Here is a 17,991-nt window from a genome sequence, read left to right on the forward strand (position 1 = left end):
TTCAGTTTTCTCATATGAAAAGGGGAGCTCAGAATAGCCATTTCTCTGGGATGGTGTAGGAACTGGAAATACTATTTGTAAAGTGCTGAGCAGTAAGTACCCAGTAAGGGCTTGGCACGTGGTTTTATTAGTAGTTAGGTCCTGTAATTTGCGGATCTGGACAGAGCGATGGGCCCAGTGAATGGGAGGATGGCGAGGTAGAGAAGTCCCTGAGAGAAGGCCTGGGAGAGGGCACTGCAGGGAATGGATAGTCAGCTAGGGCAGAAGTCCGCAGAGAGCAAGGTGCGAGGGGCAGAAGGTTAGAGTGGACCAGGAACCGTGGAAGGAGGAGTAAGTGCCTCGGAAGACAAATGGCTCCATTACCAAGATGCCAAGGACTCCACGGCTTGGAGTCCTGAAACCATGAAGGCTGCAACCTCTGGGAGATCAGGTTAGGCAATAACCTGGCTGGAGACTGAACCTCCGTGAGACCTATTCTCTTCCAGAAGGACCTCTTGTTGCTTGGCTGAGTAACACCAAGACCCTTGAATGGAGGGCCTGAGACTCCAGAAAGTTCACTTGCTCTCTTGCTCTTCCATCACCAGATAACCGGCCCCTCTACCTCCTTCCCTTCCTCCCCCGACCCCGCCCCCCGCCCCCATCAGTCTCCAGGAGGCCGAGTGGAAACATTCCCCAGAGCCGGGGCTCCTTGCAACGCCATGGGAAGGAGGCTCTTAAAAGCAAATATTCAGCTTCATAAACATGTCATAAATCCATAACCAGTTCGCCACGCTCCTTGTGTTTTTATGTGATGCATCTCATATTGTTCTACCCTTGACTTTGAACCCACATTTGGGGGGCCAGGTTACTAAGAAGTGGTTGTTCACAGGAGATTTTATTACTATTTATTACTTTTGTGTGGAGGGGGCAGTGGCTTCTTTTTTATTTATCTCCAAGAAAAATATATTCCCTGTGGCCCTCAGACAAAACGTGATATTAGATATATTTTTCTTTTTCTGAAGAATTGCTTCTACTTCTGGTAAGATATTGCCTAACCTGGATCTCCCAGAAGCTGTGCGCCTTCATGGTTTCAGGATGATGGCCATTGCCTGGGAACCTATGTCTATTTCTTTCCCTCAGAATGAATGATCTCAGGACAAACGCCATCAGATGCCAGCAGGCTCCTTGCAAAGTCTATCCATAAATATGCATAAACCATCAAACAGCAGAGGAACCAACTCTTGATTAATCAGTATTCAGGCAACCAGAACTCTCAGTTAACCTAAACTTTGTACTGGACTTCAAAGGAAAAGACTGAGCACATGGAGGGAAGAAGCGAACACTGGAGGGTGAGCTTTAGAAATAAATCCCTTCCAGTCCGTGTTATTATTGCAGCCAATATTTAGCAGGGGCTCACGGGATGCCAGACACTAGGCTACGTGTACATGCACTAATTCAAGCCTCACACCACCCTCGAAGGAAGTACGCTTGTCATCCCATTTTATAGATCAGAAAATTGAGGTTTCAAGTGGTTCGATAATTTGCTGGTCACACGAGACTGCCCTCAAACCCAGGACTCTGACTCTAGGATCCACACACTTAACTGTTCCAGGAAATCAGTAAATTCGGTCCCAGTGCCTACACCTCCTGCAGAGACATCTAAAACTAAGAAGAGCCTATTCACTCCCCTCTTTTTACAATCGAGAGAATGGATGCCCCCGAAAGGGGAGGGGTCAGCCTGTGGACACCCAGCCAGCAACTGACAGAGCCGGGATCTGAAACAGGTCCAGCTCTCAGGACAGTACCCAAAGGCTGCATGTTCAGAAAGGTGGCACAGCCAAGTTCCCTGGTTTCCATGACAGCCCTCCCTGCTATTCCTGGGGCTCCTTCATACAGGACAGTGACACCTTAGCTTTTGGGTAAGAATTTGGAGAGGAGTAAATTAACCATCTAATTAACTTTTTAATGTATCCGTTAATTAGGAGGACCTAAATGAAGGTTCATTTGGGTACTAGGTTCAATACACCAACAAAACAGCCACCATTCACTGAGACACCCAATGTGCAAATTCTATCCTGCTTTAACTTAATTAATCCTCACATAAGCTGGTGATGAGGGCCTAATGATGTTATTCCCATTTCACAGGGGATGAGACTGAGGCACAGAGAGATTACATACTTGCTCCAGGTATGCTAAATTTACCTAATGTTTGTATATAAAGGCTTGCACATATATTTTCTTATTTGATGTCCTAGCAAGCTTGTGATTCACAGACGAATATTTATTATTTTTATCACCTCCATTTTAGAGGTGGAGAACCAGAGTTTGCCTTGGCCCTGTCACTTGAGCTACATAAGCTTGAGCAAGCACCTTGCCTCCTCAAGCCCTAGTTTCTGTAACATGGTCAGGGTGGAACTAGATGCTCTCCAAAACCCAGCCAATGACCAAGATAATGAAGAGAGATGGCCTTGGTTTCTAGAATGCCCTTCATCTTTGTCTGGCAAACTTGAGGTCTCTTGGCTTAAGTACGGGGAGGTTGGCACCTCCATATTGCTGAGAGTAACTATGCAGCTTAATTATCCATGTGCCCAAGGGCAGAGGAGAGGGGCTGCATTATTACACTCATCTAATCAAACACTGCTTAACTCAGGGCATGGCCTCTCAGATGGTACAATGGCTCTGTTTCCATGAGCACCCGATGGAGAGTCTGGGGCCAGATTCCCTGGAGGTGACACTGAAGAACTAACAAAGGGAATGGGAAAGGCCGAGTGGGAGATGAACAGCTCCATCCGCCCAGGCCACTCCTCCCCAGTGACATGTGCACGGCAAGATCAGAGGCTGAAGCCCCAGTGTTTTTCGGGGTATTTTTGTTTTGTTTCTTCGTCTTTTTCTTAAGGCATTCAATTCCGTTTACATTTAAAAGGGCACTGTGTTCTGGCAGGATTTGCTTTTAAAATAAAAGGTAGGGGATAGATAAGAAATTAACAGCCCTCTTGAGTACATGATGACCTGTCATAGCTATGACACCTGACATTTGGAGAGTGGGGAGTAGATGAAAAATAACGCAGTCAAGCTGTCACTGACAAAATATTCAGAGAACTGGGCATTTTGTCAGAAGCTATCAAACAACTGTAATGTATTCATTTTGGAGGGATCTAGCTTTCCACCTATCACTAGAGCAAAAAAAAAAAAAAAAAAAAAAATCCTACCCAACACTGAATCTTCCTGTTCTAGAAAATTCTCTACTCGGAGTTTCCGTCGTAGCACAGTGGTTAACAAATCCGACTAGGAACCATGAGGTTTCAGGTTCGATCCCTGGCCTTGCTCAGTGGGTTAAGGATCCAGCATTGCTGCGAGCTGTGGTGTAGGTTGCAGACACAGCTTGAATCCCACGTTGCTGTGGCTCTGGCGTAGGCCAGTGGCTACAGCTCTGATTCAACCCCTAGCCTGGGAACCTCCATATGCTGCAGGTAGCGGCCCTAGAAAAAGAAAAAAAAGAGAGAGAGAGAGAGAGAAAAAGAATTCTCCACTGAGAGTTCTGGGGTAAAGCAGAGTTCCCCTCCATGACAGAGGCCTAAGAGGCCAGAGACTCATTTTCCCAGCTTCCTTTGCAGTTAAGTCACAGCCAATGAGCTTTGAATCAGAAGCTGGTGATGCAAAGAGGGTCAATGGAAAGGCATTCTGCTCAATATCACTAATTATTAGAGAAATGCACATCAAAACTACAATGAGGCACCACCTCACACCAGTCAGAATGGCCGTCATTATTAAGTCCACAAAGAACAAATGCTGGAGAGGGTGCAGAGAAAAGGGAAACCTCCTACACTGTTGGTGGGAATGTAAGTTAGTACAACCACTATGAAGATTCCTCAGAAAACTAAATATAGAGCTGCCATATGATCCAGCAATCCCACTCCTAGGCATCTATCCAGACAAAATTTTCAAGGAAAAAGATATACACACCCCTATGTTCACTGCAACACTATTCACAATAGCCAAGACATGGCAACAACCTAAATGTCCAGCAACAGATGAAGAGATTAAGAATGTATGATGCATATACACAATGGAATACTACTCAGCCAAAAAAAGAGCAAAAGAAAGCCATTTGCAGCAAAATGGATGGAACTAGAGATTCTCATACTAACTGAAGTCAGAAAGAAAAAGACAAATACCATATGATATCACTTATATATGGAATCTAAAATGTAGCACAGATGAACCTATCTACAGAATGGAAGGAGACTCTCAGACATGGAGTCAGGCTTGTGTTGCCAAGAGGAGAGGGAGGGAGTGGGATAGACTGAGAGTTTGGGGTTAGTAGATGCAAACTATTACATTTAGAATGGATAAGCAATGAGGTCCACTGTATGCACAGGGAGCTATATCCAATCACTTGTGACAGAACATGAGAGAAGATAATATGAGAAAAAGAATACATATATATGTATACACACACACACACACACATATATATAAAGCTGAGTTCCTTTGCTCTACTGCAGAATTTGACAGAACACTGCACATCAACTATAATAAAAAATATTTTAAATTGATTTAAATATTTCAAAACTCTTTTTCCAGAAACATGACCACATACCCTTTGGGAAAATGAAGACTGCTCCAATAAAATGAATAAAATGAAAATGTTATGCTTCAGTGAGATGCAATCAGCTCCCAGTCTGTATCACATAGGGGCCTGGCAGGTTACAAAACTCTGCTCAGTTTGACTTAAGAGGTTTTCAGGAATGCATCAGCTAGGGAGGTGTGGATAGTTAAGGGAGCCTTCCAGAGACAGCGGGAGGCTCCTGCTACCTCGGGGTCTTAAGGGCCAAAGGGAAGAATAGCAAGTTTGCAGAGTCCCCTGAGAGCTGAAGTCAGGCCAGAGGAGCTGCCTGGCAGGACCACAGTCATGGAAGGTTTGGGGCTGACGGTGCTGCCGCAAAGAGGGAGTGAGGAGGACATGCTCTGACTTCTCTCCTCTCACCCTCCAAGTTTCCTGCCCATTAACTTCCATTGACCAAACCCAAAGGGAACCCAGAGGGCGGAGCCCAGGCAAGATGGTCCCAGAGAAGGACAGCAAGCGACTGGGGGGAGGGATGGGGAAGGGGGCTGAGAGTCACCCCATGACCCACCCTCGTGCATCCACCTCGCCCCTCACACAGAAGAGGAAACTCTCATTCCCAACACGACTGAGAGAGCAGGTCCCTGTCATGGTAAGGAGATGGCAACACAGTCACACCCTCACTTGGAACCGAAATTGTAACATACCCTTCACTCCAGGGAGCCCGAAAGCAAGCAGAAAAAGGAAACTGTAACTGATTGGATAAAACAAGTATAACCTGTACAACATCCACACCACAGCTGCTGGTCAAGGGACCAAAATCAACAACCACAGCCTCCTTCTCCCACCACCCAATCCACCTGCTCCCTGCTCTCAGCACTTTGGATGACTGGAGTTTTGTTTACCTGATAGAATGAGTCAACCTTTTATTTCCATAGGATCCGAGCCCTTAGTGATCCGGCATTCATTGGGTTGGCATGGTTTTTCACTAACCACTCTTACTGTTTTGGTTTGTTTTGTTTCTCGTTACGGCCACACCTGCAGCATATGGAAGTTCCCGGGCTAGAGGTCAAATCGGAGCTGTAGCTGCCAGCCTACGCCACAGCCACAGCAACTCAAGATCCCTTAATCCACTGAGCAAGGCCAGGGATGGAACCTGCATCCTCACAGACACTATGTCAGGGGTTCTTAAGCCACTGAGCCACAACAGGAACTCCAACTAAACACTATTATTGTATGTGAGAATGCTAAGAAAGGACCCACTGAGTTTTCTGGGCTCTGGATGTGGTTTTTCTTGCCTTTGTTGGGTGGCAATCATGTCATTTTTCTTGACAATGAGGATCAGCCACTCCAGTCCACACAGTGACCTTTTTTTTTTTTTTTTTTTTTTTTTTTTGTCTTTTTCTAGGGCCACACCTGTGGCATATGGAGGTTCCCAGACTAGAGGTCGAATTGGAGCTACAGCGCCGGCCTACACCAGAGCCACAGCAACTCGAGATCCGAGCCGCGTCTATGACCTACACCACAGCTCACGGCAACACCAGATCCTTAACCCACTGAGCAAGGCCAGGGATGGAACCCGCAACCTCATGGTTCCTAGTCAGATTCCTTAACCACTGAGCCACGATGGGAACTCCCACACAGTGACCTTCTGTATGCTTGTTGGTTCAGCAACATGAGGAGTCTCCAATGGCCAGGGATGCTTTCAGCTTCAGCTCTAATGGACCTGAGAACCAGGGCCTCCAAACCCACCAACCCAGGATTTCAGGGATAGGAAGCCAAAACACTCTAAGTGGGTTGCTAGGTATAACAGTCTAAAAATGAGATGGGGTTACTCTCACTTCTCTCTTGGTTCCAAGGCCTTATATTCTGGATATGGGGCAAACACCATACCTACTATATTTCATAGGACAGGAGCCCCAAATTTTTAGGACATTATTTCTCAGGGGTTTTTAGAAGATCATTCTACATTGGCTTGAGCTTCTGAATGATGAAGTTACACAGTAACATCAGCTAGTTTTGTCAGCGAGATGCCAGTGCTATGCTTCTTTTGCCATAAAGTAAGTACCTTGGTTACTGAGAGACACGATGGTGAGAGACACCAAGACAGCTGTGGCCCCTCCAGAGTCCACACGGCAGCTGTGTTCAATCGAGTCAGCTGTGTCTCTGGTCCTGATTCTCCTTTACTCAGAAGAATTTTCTTCCTTCCTGAGGTCTAGCAGTCTACGCTGTTTCATCTTCCCTGTTGGCTTCATGTCAATTTCGGAAAGCAGAATGGTGTCATAGGAAAAGCATGAGCTTTGGAGTCAAAACTCCCGGATTCCTGAGTTCAGTGGATTAAGGATCCAACCACAGTGGCTCAGCTCACCACAGAGGCTCAGGTTCCATTCTCAGCCCAGCACAGAGGGTTAAAGGATCCTGTGTTGCTGCAGCTGCAGCTTAGGTCGCAGCTATGGCTTGGATTCATTCCCTGCCCAGGAACTTCCATATGCCACCGGTGCAGCCATAAAATTGAAAGAAAAAAAAAAAAAAAAGCCCAGATTCAAATCCCAGCTTTGCTGCTTATGAGCTGTGTGATCCTAACTATGCAGTTTCCTTGTGACTAAAACAGGGATATTTTACCTACTTTGCAGGCTTAGAGGGTGAATCACATAAACCAATGTAGACAAAAAGTCAGGCACTCAATACACATTCAAGCTAAATTCCACATCTGAAGCATCACTTTAAGAAACCATTTATAACGAAATGTGTACCTTAGGGAAATTTATAAAATAGCACCAGTTGAATTTTCTCTGGGGCTCAGCCCTGCTGTCCTGATGATGCTCATGGCATGGATTTATAAGAAAGATCTATAGCTCTCAACTTTTCAATTCCTCGTCCTTCACTTCCACACACGGCCAGCTCAGCATTCTTCTCTGTCTCTGTGTTTCTAAATCTGCCAGTTTTGTGCACGCCAAAATCCCCTGTCTGGGCTTGAGCCCAGTTTCCTCAGCAGATGATTTCTTTTGGTAAGCCCGAATACTTACAAACCATCCTTTGGTCTAATTCAACCCTTGGCCCGAGGATACACGTAAACACAGGAGACTGCAGGGGCTTAGAGGAGAGAAGAGTGGAGGGAAGAGTGCATGTGGGTGTGTGACCCAGGCTGACTACTTCCTTCTCCTATGTGGGAGTTTCACACTGTCAGGATTGATATGTGCAAGCAACAGAAATCAGCCCTGGTTCTCTCAAGCACAAAGATTTGATCGAAAGACTATTAGGGTCCATAGCATCAGCAAGAGGCTGAAGAATCAGGTGTGGAAAGTGGGAACAGAGAGAGCCCAAGAAGACCCGAGAGCAAGGACTATGGCAAAGTGGCTACAGCAGGAACCACTCGAGGCCAGCACCCCCTCCAATGATGCTGGCCAGGGATGCTTCCAAACGAGAATCTACCAACTTTCTTCTGTCGTTCCCCTGAGAGAGCAGTCAGATCTAAGTCACATGACTGACCATGGCCTGACCACAGGCAGGGAGAAAGAAGATCTGATCCCCTTAGGTCCTGTATTTGGAAATAAACACTACCTCTCGGAGTTCCCGTCGTGGCACAGTGGTTAACGAATCCGACTAGGAACCATGAGGTTGCGGGTTCGGTCCCTGCCCTTGCTCAGTGGGTTAACGATCCGGCGTTGCCGTGAGCTGTGGTGTAGGTTGCAGATGCGGCTCGGATCCCGCGTTGCTGTGACTCTGGCGTAGGCCGGTGGCTACAGCTCCGATTCAACCCCTAGCCTGGGAACCTCCCTATGCCGAGGGAGCGGCCCAAGAAATAGCGACAACAACAACAACAAAAAAGACAAAGAAAAAAAAAAAAAAAAAAAACACTACCTCTCCCCAAAACACAGTGAGGCATCCCCCTCAATCAAAAAAGGGGCTAGGAAGAGTGTGGTACTAATCAGATAGTAATATAAATATATAATATATTTAATACATATCATAATGCATATTATATATACAATATACATCGTATATATAATATATAATATTAAATTTATACAAATATTTACAAACATATATAAATAAATGTTAAACATTCATTCACTTGGCTTTAGGCAATTTAACTCTTGGCTTAGTTTAAAGGAAGTTTGGTATGGAGTTCCTGCTGTAGTGCAATGGGTTAAGAATCCCACTGTAGCAGCTCGGGTTGCTGCGGAGGCTCGGGCTCAATTCCCAGCCCTGCACAGTGGGTTAAAGGATCCAGTGTTGCCACAGCTGTGGTGCAGATCGCAGTTGCGGCTTGGATTCAACCCCTTGCCTGGGAACTTCCATATGCCACGGATGTGGCCATAAAAAATAAAAACAATAAATAAATAAGTTTGTTATAACTTATTCGTAGTGAAAAATAGCACTATATATATTTGTAACATTGTTAAGGAATGTGAAAACTGAACATTTCATTGAATGATACAGGGCTAGGTGCTCCAACCACTGGCAGAGAAAACCCGTCTTAAGATGGATCAAACAAGGGACGGCAAAAAGAGAAGATCCCTTCGGAGTGTTGTTCCAAATAGAGTTCCTGCTCTCTCTGGGCATCCCTGGGCAATTAGAAGTTCTTCCAGCAACACAGGCAACATCCCCCAAGGCTTAAGAAACACAATTTGTTCTGTTCTTGGCCCTAAAACCAGTGACAGTGAGCCCTGATTCAAATAATAAGATGCTGGTCCTCAGCCTTCCATCCAACCGTTCATTCCTCTTTTCACCTAAGCTAGAATCTTGAAAGCCCGCCTTAGCCCTTTCCTTTCTTTAACCGTTGCATCAATCAGTCACCAAGTCCTGCAGTGTCTGCCTCCTGCACACATGTCTCAAATCCATCCCCTCATCATCATCCCAGCTGCCACTCTCTGCTCAGATGCTCATCAGCTGCTGCCTGGAAACAGTGACCTGCTCCTAACTTGTCTCCTCTCTCCTGTCCATGTACCTCTTCCATCCAGCCCTCTGACACCAAGGGATACGTACCTACAGCAGCAGGGACCCATGTGGTTCTCCTACTTACAGCCCTCTCTGTGGCTCCCACTGCTTCAGACCAGACCCAGGCTCTCTGACAACCCTCACTGGGTCCTCTGCCACCTGCCCCCGACCCTCTTCATCCCCAGCTCTCTGCACTCCCTGCCTCACATTCTGACCTTCACTGCCCCCCTCCCGATGCTACTCCCCCGCTCTTGTCATTGGTCCATCTGTCTCCTCTTCCTGGCTGCTCCTCCTACTCTCACCTTTATCTCCATTTCCTCTGTCAGTTCTTACTCATCCTTTAAGACCCAGGTTGGCTTAGGTGCTTTATCCCTGTGGGTGTCCCAAAGACCCCCACGCAAATCCCCATCACTGCACTTGTCACAGTTTCAGGAGTACGTATTTATGTGTGTCTCTCTCCCTGTGGCCTATACACTCCTTGAGGGTAGATGTTCATCTCTGTGTTCCCTAAGCTGCTTTAGATCAAAAGTAGCAGGAACATAGGGAGTTCCTGTCGTGGCGCAGTGGTTAACAAATCCGACTAGGAAACATGAGGTTGCGGGTTCGATCTCTGCCCTTGCTCAGTGGGTTAAGGGGCCGGCATTGCCGTGAGCTGTGGTGTAGGTTGCAGACACTGCTCGGATCCTGTGCTGCTATGGCTCTGGTGTAGGCCGGTGGCTACAGCTCCGATTCGACCCCTAGCCTGGGAACCTCCATATGCCGCGGGAGCGGCCCTAGAAAAGGCAAAAAAAAAAAAAGACAAAAAAAAAAGAGTAGCAGGAACATAGCAAGGGTGTGATGTGTCCTTGCTGAGATGATGAATGAATGACATTCTATAATAAATTTTACAGCCAGTAAAATAATCAAAAACAGAACGAAAGATAACCACTTCTTTTGTTCAGCTGACAGAAGAGAGGGGAAAAAAAATCTAATTTATGCGCCATCTCTTCAATAAACACACAATTTGAAGACGTTTAGCAAAAGCACTTACGGAATACCATTTTTAGCAAAACAGATGTTTAAAAGACGAAATGATTTATTAAATTACTATCAACAGTAAATCCTGGTTGAAAATATTATGTCCCTTAAGGGACTGAATTTCCCAGGCAGTAGCTGGAATGGGAAAGAAGATGAACATTCTGTACTTCTTTTTAAATTACTTTCTTCTTCCTGAAATGAATGTACTGTTATTTAAAAGAAATCATGGGTTCATTTTATTTTTATTTTTCTTGAATCACCTGAAATAAACAGAAAAATGGTTTTCAAGTCATTGACCACATTTCCTAGGCTGCAACTTAGAAATGCAGTTTCCCCTATTCTGAGACCTCATATGTGCCAGACATCAGTCCTCCAGGAGTGAACAGAAGCCACTTCTAGACTTCTGCTTTCTGGGGATAATAATGGCTAAGACGGGCAGAGATATACAAGTCATCCAAGAAAAAGGATCGGAGAGAACTGTGTTTTTCTGTTCCCTATTCACAATCTGTAGTTATTATGAATGATCATCCTTCAACCAATGAAGCCATAGAATCACACAACCAATCTAAAACATGTATGTGTGTCTAAATGTGAAACCAAACAGGTTAAGTGACTTCTCCAGGATTTGACACATCAGTAGCTGACTCATACGAGAAAACATTCTTAAAGTGACTCACAAACCTCTTACCCAAGCACTAGGGTTGACAAGTCCAAACACGTAGTGATTACAACTATTTGTCAAAATATGACAAGCTGTAGATCTGCATTCAATCTAATGGTCAGGTAAGGACTTAAAGGCATCTGATTTTTCTTTTCTTTCTTTCTTTTTTTTTTTTTTGTCTTTTTGCCTTTTCTGGGGCCACACCTGTGGCATATGGAGGTTCCCAGGCTAGGGGTCCAATTGGAACTGTAGCTGCCGGCCTACGCCAGAGCCACAGCAACGCGGGATCTGAGCCACGTCTGCAACCTACACCACAGCTCACGGCAATGCCGGATCTTTAACCCACTGAGCAAGGCCAGGGATTGAACCCGCAACCTCATGTTTCCTAGTCAGATTCATTAACCACTGCGCCACGACGGGAACTCCAAAGCATCTGATTTTTCAAATCTGCTGTTTCTCTAGGATCCTGGTTGACTTTGAAGAGTAGTCTCTTTAAGGGCTCAAATACTGGTTACTGTTTTTCTTACACTCTTTGGACCAAATTCATTGATGAGAAGTCCTGATAAAATCCAAACATTGGGATGTGTAAATCAGAGTTTGCATTTTACTTCTACATTTCCTTTTCTCAGGGACACTGGCCACTAGAGAAAGGGTAATGGAGTATCCTAACCTTATGGGTTTGGTCTCACGGTGCTCAATTCCCAGCACTGCTACAACTAGCTCTGTATTCCTGCGTGAGCTTCTCTTCTTTGGAATCGGACTAGGTAACCTCTAAAAGTTTGTTCTGATTTCTATAAGCAGACATGCTAGTAAGCAGGTAATATACCTGAGTCTCAGTCTCTTCATCTGTGAACTGGTAATAAAACATTTATCATGCAACACTACGTGAACATGAGTGATAATAAGTAAGTAACCCATAAGACACAATGTCTAGAAGAACTTCGGTCTGAGCTATTTTTGCATATGAGAAATCTCAGAACTAAAATTTGCTACTCAACCATTCAAGATGCCATTTGAAGAATTATAGACAGGTATGAGTATATGCATAACCGAATCACTCTGTTGTACAGCAGAAATTAACACAAAACTGTAAACCTTCTATAATTCAATAAAAAGTTTTTAAAAAAGAATTACGACAGGCTAGTTTTTTTTGGGTTTTGTTTTTTGCTTTTTAGGGCCACACATGTGGCACGTGGAAGTTCCCAGGCTAGGGGTTGAATCAGAGCTTCAGCTGCCAGACTACATCACAGCCACAGCAACACAGGATCCAAGCCACATCTGTGACCTACTCCACAGCTCACAGCAACAGCGGATACTTAACCCACTGATCGAGGCCAGGGATTAAACTCGAGTCCTCATGGATACTAGTCAGGTTCATTACTGCTGAGCCACAACGGGAACTCCACGAACAGGTTAGTTTTAACCACCTTCAGGAACTAATACTGTATTTAAAGTTTTACATCCATAACAAATTTAACATAAAAATTGAAGATAACAAATTTAACCTTCACATATTAAAATTTGTGGGGGGTTTTTTTGTGTTTTTTTTTTTAGCAGCCTGGGCTATTGATGTAAATGTTGTGGTTTCATTCAACTCCCTAGTTGATACAAAAGTTAGTCGTTTTGCATCCAAACCCTTTTTGCTACTTATTAAAAGATAAAAAAAGAATTTTCATTAAAATTGAGCAACTGAGCTATAAAAGAGGGAGGATTATAGCACAATGTCCTTGACCCTCTCTCAGAAACAGAACCAGGCCCCCATCTAAGGAATAGCAAATGATTCTCATTAAAGTAATGAGAATATTTTCAGTGACATGTGTCTGACCAACTTTAATTCAGTTGGCAGGACCCATGGCAGCCACAGGCCCAGAAATAACACACAGCTGGCAGTTCCTGCTCAAACACACCTAACAGACTTATTTCGCACTGTTTCAAGGATACCCTACCCTAGACAGACAGGGCACAAGGTCATATGCAAATTGCTGTGGCATTAAACAATACATTCCTCAGGAAGACATTGGCAGGTTGAACTTAAGACACCAGCTCTGCCTTTAGGACATTTTCTCTGACTTGAACAGGGCGGGCCAATGGATCTGGCCGATTCCAGCCCCTCCCCAACCCAACAAGCTCAAGCTATTTTTAACTCACAACTACTGCTGATAAGTATTTTTCGCACACACACAAAATACCCTTTTAGAAAGAGAAGCTCTGAAAAAAACAAAATATCATGACATGTCAGTGCGAAGTAGCCAATCCCTCTTCCAAAGCTATAAACGAATGTCATTTTGGGTTAGAAACATATTTATCATAGTTATTTCATTTATCACATTTTCCACAATCCTTTCTACAATTTCTCTAAACAGCCGTAGGAGGCAGTAACCAGGCTGAAATTACTCCAGATTTACCTTTGAAAATGCAGTCTTTGGAACAGAATAAGGCCCACTTCTGTAGTTCAAGTGCAGTAAATAATAACTAATAATAGGTAAACTAGCATTTCACTGTTCAGTTTGCTCCAATAGATACGTTTCCCAAATCTGGAAATTAGCTAAGTAAGCTGTGCTGCATGCCCTCAAAACCTAAAATTTAGTAAGGAAGACATATGGGCTTAAGCAAGTTCTGCCTAAAATAATAATAACTACTATTGGTATCAGTACTATCCTAGATACTTTATATGTATTACCTCAATAAATCCTCACAATATCCTCGGAGGTAGGTACTGTCATCCTTCCCATTTCACAAGTGAAAAAAGAGTAGCACAGAGAGGTTAAGTAATTTGCCCAAGGTCACACAGCTATGTAAGTAGGGAACTAGGATTTGAACCCAGTCAATCTGGCTCCAGCTTCGGCTGAAGACAGACCTGGGTACCAGCCTGAATTCTACCACATACTAGCTGGGTGATCCTAGACAGGTTATTTAACTTTTCTGAGCCTCCCTTTCATCATCTATAAAATGGGAATAACAATACGTAGCTCATAGGCTTTTGTGAGGAGCGTCAAACAGGGTTAAGTCTGCAAAGTGCTTGCCACACGCTTCAGCGTGGCCAGCTAGCATCTGCCATCAAGGTAACAAGCATATTAACACATCTTTTTTCTAGGATGCTACCTTTTGACCACCTTTTTCTCTATTTGCCTCACCAACTGGTAAGGCACACCACCGGAAAATTCAGATATGCAGGCTGGGATTGGGGGGCTGCCGACTCTCCCACCTCCCTACTCTGCAATGTCCTTAGAAGTAATAAGATGTCAAAAGATGAAGTCATGGGACTAACAGCATCCCACCATAGTTCAACATTTATCGTGGGGGTTTTCTGTTAGGTTTTTTTTGTTTGTTTTTTGTGGGGTTTTTTTGCTTTTTTTAGGGCCACACCCGCAGCATATGGAGGTTCCCAGGCTAGGGGTTGAATTGGAGCTACAGCCGCTGGCCTGCGCCAGAGCCACAGCAGCGTGGGATCTGAGCTGCATCTGCGACCTATACCACTGCTCCCAGCAACGCTGGATCCTTACCTCACTGAGCAAGGCCAGGGATCGCACCCACATCTTCACAGATCCTAGTCGGGTTCGTTAACCGCTGAGCCATGAAGGGAACTCCTTTATTGTGTTATTTATTGTTCAGCTGTCGTGTACCAAGCATCAAGCCAGGCACTGTGATAACTAAACCACTAAGACACAGCCCTACCACCAAGAAGCTCACAGCCCCATAGGGGAAAAGCACATGTAAATAATCAAATACCCAGCATTGTGATCTCGTCAATCTGCTACACAAAGCTGTTCAGAAGAGGCAAGGCCTAGGGACCCCTGCCATGGAACCACAGCCACAGTTCCCACACTGTGGGCAATGTTCAAACCATCACAGCGGTCTGTGCCTTGTGAAAGCATCCTTCTGCCGCTGTATCTTCAGTCCAAAACCATTACAATGATATTTTGTCTTTGCAGCTCTCAAATGCTCAGCCATGATAAGGACTCCAGGCCCAGAGCCTTTGCAAAGTCAAGTCAACATCTGATGTGAAGGTAACTGGTCTAGACATGGCCTAGCACATTCTTTATCTTGAGGGGCTCAGCATCACAAGCCTTCTTAGTTAGAAACCATGTGTTGAAAGAAGCGTCAAGATAGATTTTTAATGGTGTGGGAAATCTAAAGCAGTCACTCATACTTCAGTAAAGTCTGGGCTAAGATATGACAGACACTTTTTTCTTTTCTTTTTTTGAGAAGGAAGAGAAAGCCAAAGGACAAGAGACAAACACTGAGGTTCCTGCGATTAGTTCTTAGCCAGAAAGACAAGGATGAAAAAATTGTGATTTCATAATTGTGCCTGAATTTTTGAAGTTAAAACTTCCACAAACTTTTATCCACTCAACCCTTTTTTTGTAGTAGTCGACTACGGATACAATAGTACTGTGTAATTAAAGAAACCACAATAATCTCAGTGGCATTCAACAGTGAAAATTTATTTCTTGCTAACATACCTGTGGGACAACTGAGGTGTCTATTCCATGTGTCACATCCTAGGACCAAGACTTCAGGAGTAGTGGCCTCCCACGGTACACTCTTGTCGTGGCACTGGTAGAAGCACAAGAGGATAAACTCAATGAGACAAGCACACACATTATATCCTCCGCTCACATCATATCCACCAGCACCCATTGACCAAAAGCAAGTTACATAGCCGAGGGCAGTGTCAAGAACCAGGAAAGTACTGGTTTAAAACTATACCACAGGAGTTCCCGTCGTGGCACAGTGGTTAACGAATCCGACTAGGAACCATGAGGTTGCGGGTTCGGTCCCTGCCCTTGCTCAGTGGGTTAACGATCCGGCGTTGCGTGAGCTGTGGTGTAGGTTGCAGACGCGGCTCGGATCCTGCGTTGCTGTGGCTCTGGTGTAGGCCGGTGGCTACAGCTCCGATTCAACCCCTAGCCTGGGAACCTCCATATGCCGCGGGAGCGGCCCAAGAAATAGCAACAACAACAACAACAAAAGACAAAAAAAAAATTTAAAAATAAATAAATAAATAAAACTATACCACAAAGCTACAATGATCAAAACAGTGTGGCACTGGCACAAAAACACACACATAGATCAATGGAACAGAATAGAGAGCCCAGAACTAAGCCCATGCAGCTATGGTCAATTAATCTACAACAAAGGAGGCAATAATATATACTGGGGAAAAGACATTCTCTTCAAAACTGAATAGCTACGTGTAAAAGAATGAGACTAGAACATGTCCTCACACCATATTTTAAAATAAACTTAAAGATATAAATGTAAGATCTGAAACCATAAAATTCCTTGAAAAGAACATAGACAGAATACCCTTTGACATAAACCATAGCAATATTTTTTTGGAAATAAAAGCAAAAGTAAACAAATGGGACCCAATTAAACTTAAAATCTTTTGGAGTTCCCGTCGTGGCGCAGTGGTTAACGAATCCAACTAGGAACCATGAGGTTGCGGGTTCAATCCCTGCCCTTGCTCAGTGGGTTAACGATCCGGCGTTGCCGTGAGCTGTGGTGTAGGTTGCAGACGCGGCTCGGATCTTGCGTTGCTGTGGCTCTGGCGTAGGCTGGTGGCTACAGCTCTGATTCGACCCCTAGCCTGGGAACCTCCATATGCCATGGGAGCGGCCCAAGAAATGGCAAAAAGACAAAAAATAAATAAATAAAATAAAATAAAATCTTTTGCACAGCAAAGGAAACCATCAACAAAATGAAGAGACAACCTACTGAATGGGAGAAAATATTTGCAAATGATATGCCTGACAAGGAGTTAATATCCAAAACATATAAACAGTTTATACAACTCAGTATCTGAAAAACAAAAGACCTGACTTAAAAATGGGCAGAAGACTGGAGTATACATTTCTCCAAAGAGTACATACAGATGCCAACAGGCACATGAAAAGATGTTCAACATCACTAATTATTAGAGAAATGCAAATCAAAACAATGAGATATCACCTCACACCTATTAGAATGGCTGTCTTCAAAATGTCTACAAATAACAAGGGTTATTTGTGAGGATGTGGATGTGCACTGTTGGTGGGACTGCAGACTGCTGCAGCCACCATGGAAAACAGTACTGAAGTTCCTCAAGAAACTAAAAACAAAGTTACCATGTGATCCAGCAATCCCACTTCTGGCAACATATCCCCCCAAAATGAAAACATTAATTCAAAAAAATACATGTAGCTCAATGTTTATAGTCGAACTATTTACAACAGCCAAAATAGCCAAGATATGGAAGGAACCCAAGTGTCCATCAGCAGACAAATGTATAAAGCAGATGTGATACACACACACACAGGAATATTACTCTGCCGTAACAAAGAATTAAATTCTGCCATTTGCAACAATATGGATGGACCTAGAAAGTAATATGCTTAGTGAAAAAAGTCAGAGAAAGATAAGTATTTTATGTTATCACTTAGGTGTAGAATCTAAAAAATAAAAATGCGCACACATTGTAATTCAACCACAGTTTTAAAAAATTTAAAAACCGAATGTATATAGCAAAATAGAAACAGACCCAGAGAGAACCAAGTAGTGGATAAAAGCGGGGAGAGGGTGAGGGGTGGGGAGGGGCAAGATGGGGTAGGGACTACGTGCAAAATAGATATGCAACAAGGATATACTGGACAGCAAAGGGAATCATAGCCATTATTTTGTAATTACTTTAACTGGAGTATAATCTATAAAAATACCAAATCGGTATGCTGTATACCTGGAACTAATATTGTAAATCAACTATACTTCCATTTAAAAACAAACAAAAAAAAAAGACGAAGAAGAATCACAGAGTTCTCCTGTGCTGCAGCAGGTTAAGGATCCCATA

At 44.1% G+C, this 17,991-nt stretch overlaps 1 long non-coding RNA gene across 1 annotated transcript in view; it reads right to left on the reverse strand.

The window, feature by feature from the left end:
* The window catches only part of LOC146403693 (uncharacterized), a 152,933-nt gene that overhangs the window by 132,065 nt on the left and 2,877 nt on the right, over window positions 1-17,991 (reverse strand). Inside the window, exon 2 of the long non-coding RNA XR_014843386.1 lies at window positions 15,626-15,719. This is a non-coding gene — a long non-coding RNA (uncharacterized LOC146403693). The remainder of the gene's footprint in view (window positions 1-15,625; window positions 15,720-17,991) is intronic.

This window comes from Sus scrofa, chromosome 4 (genome assembly GCF_054392235.1).
Source record: "Sus scrofa isolate SSC_HxYL_T2T_F1_AM1 chromosome 4, Sscrofa_HxYL_maternal_Yorkshire_Landrace_v2.0, whole genome shotgun sequence".
Classification (NCBI taxonomy): Eukaryota; Metazoa; Chordata; class Mammalia; order Artiodactyla; family Suidae; genus Sus; species Sus scrofa.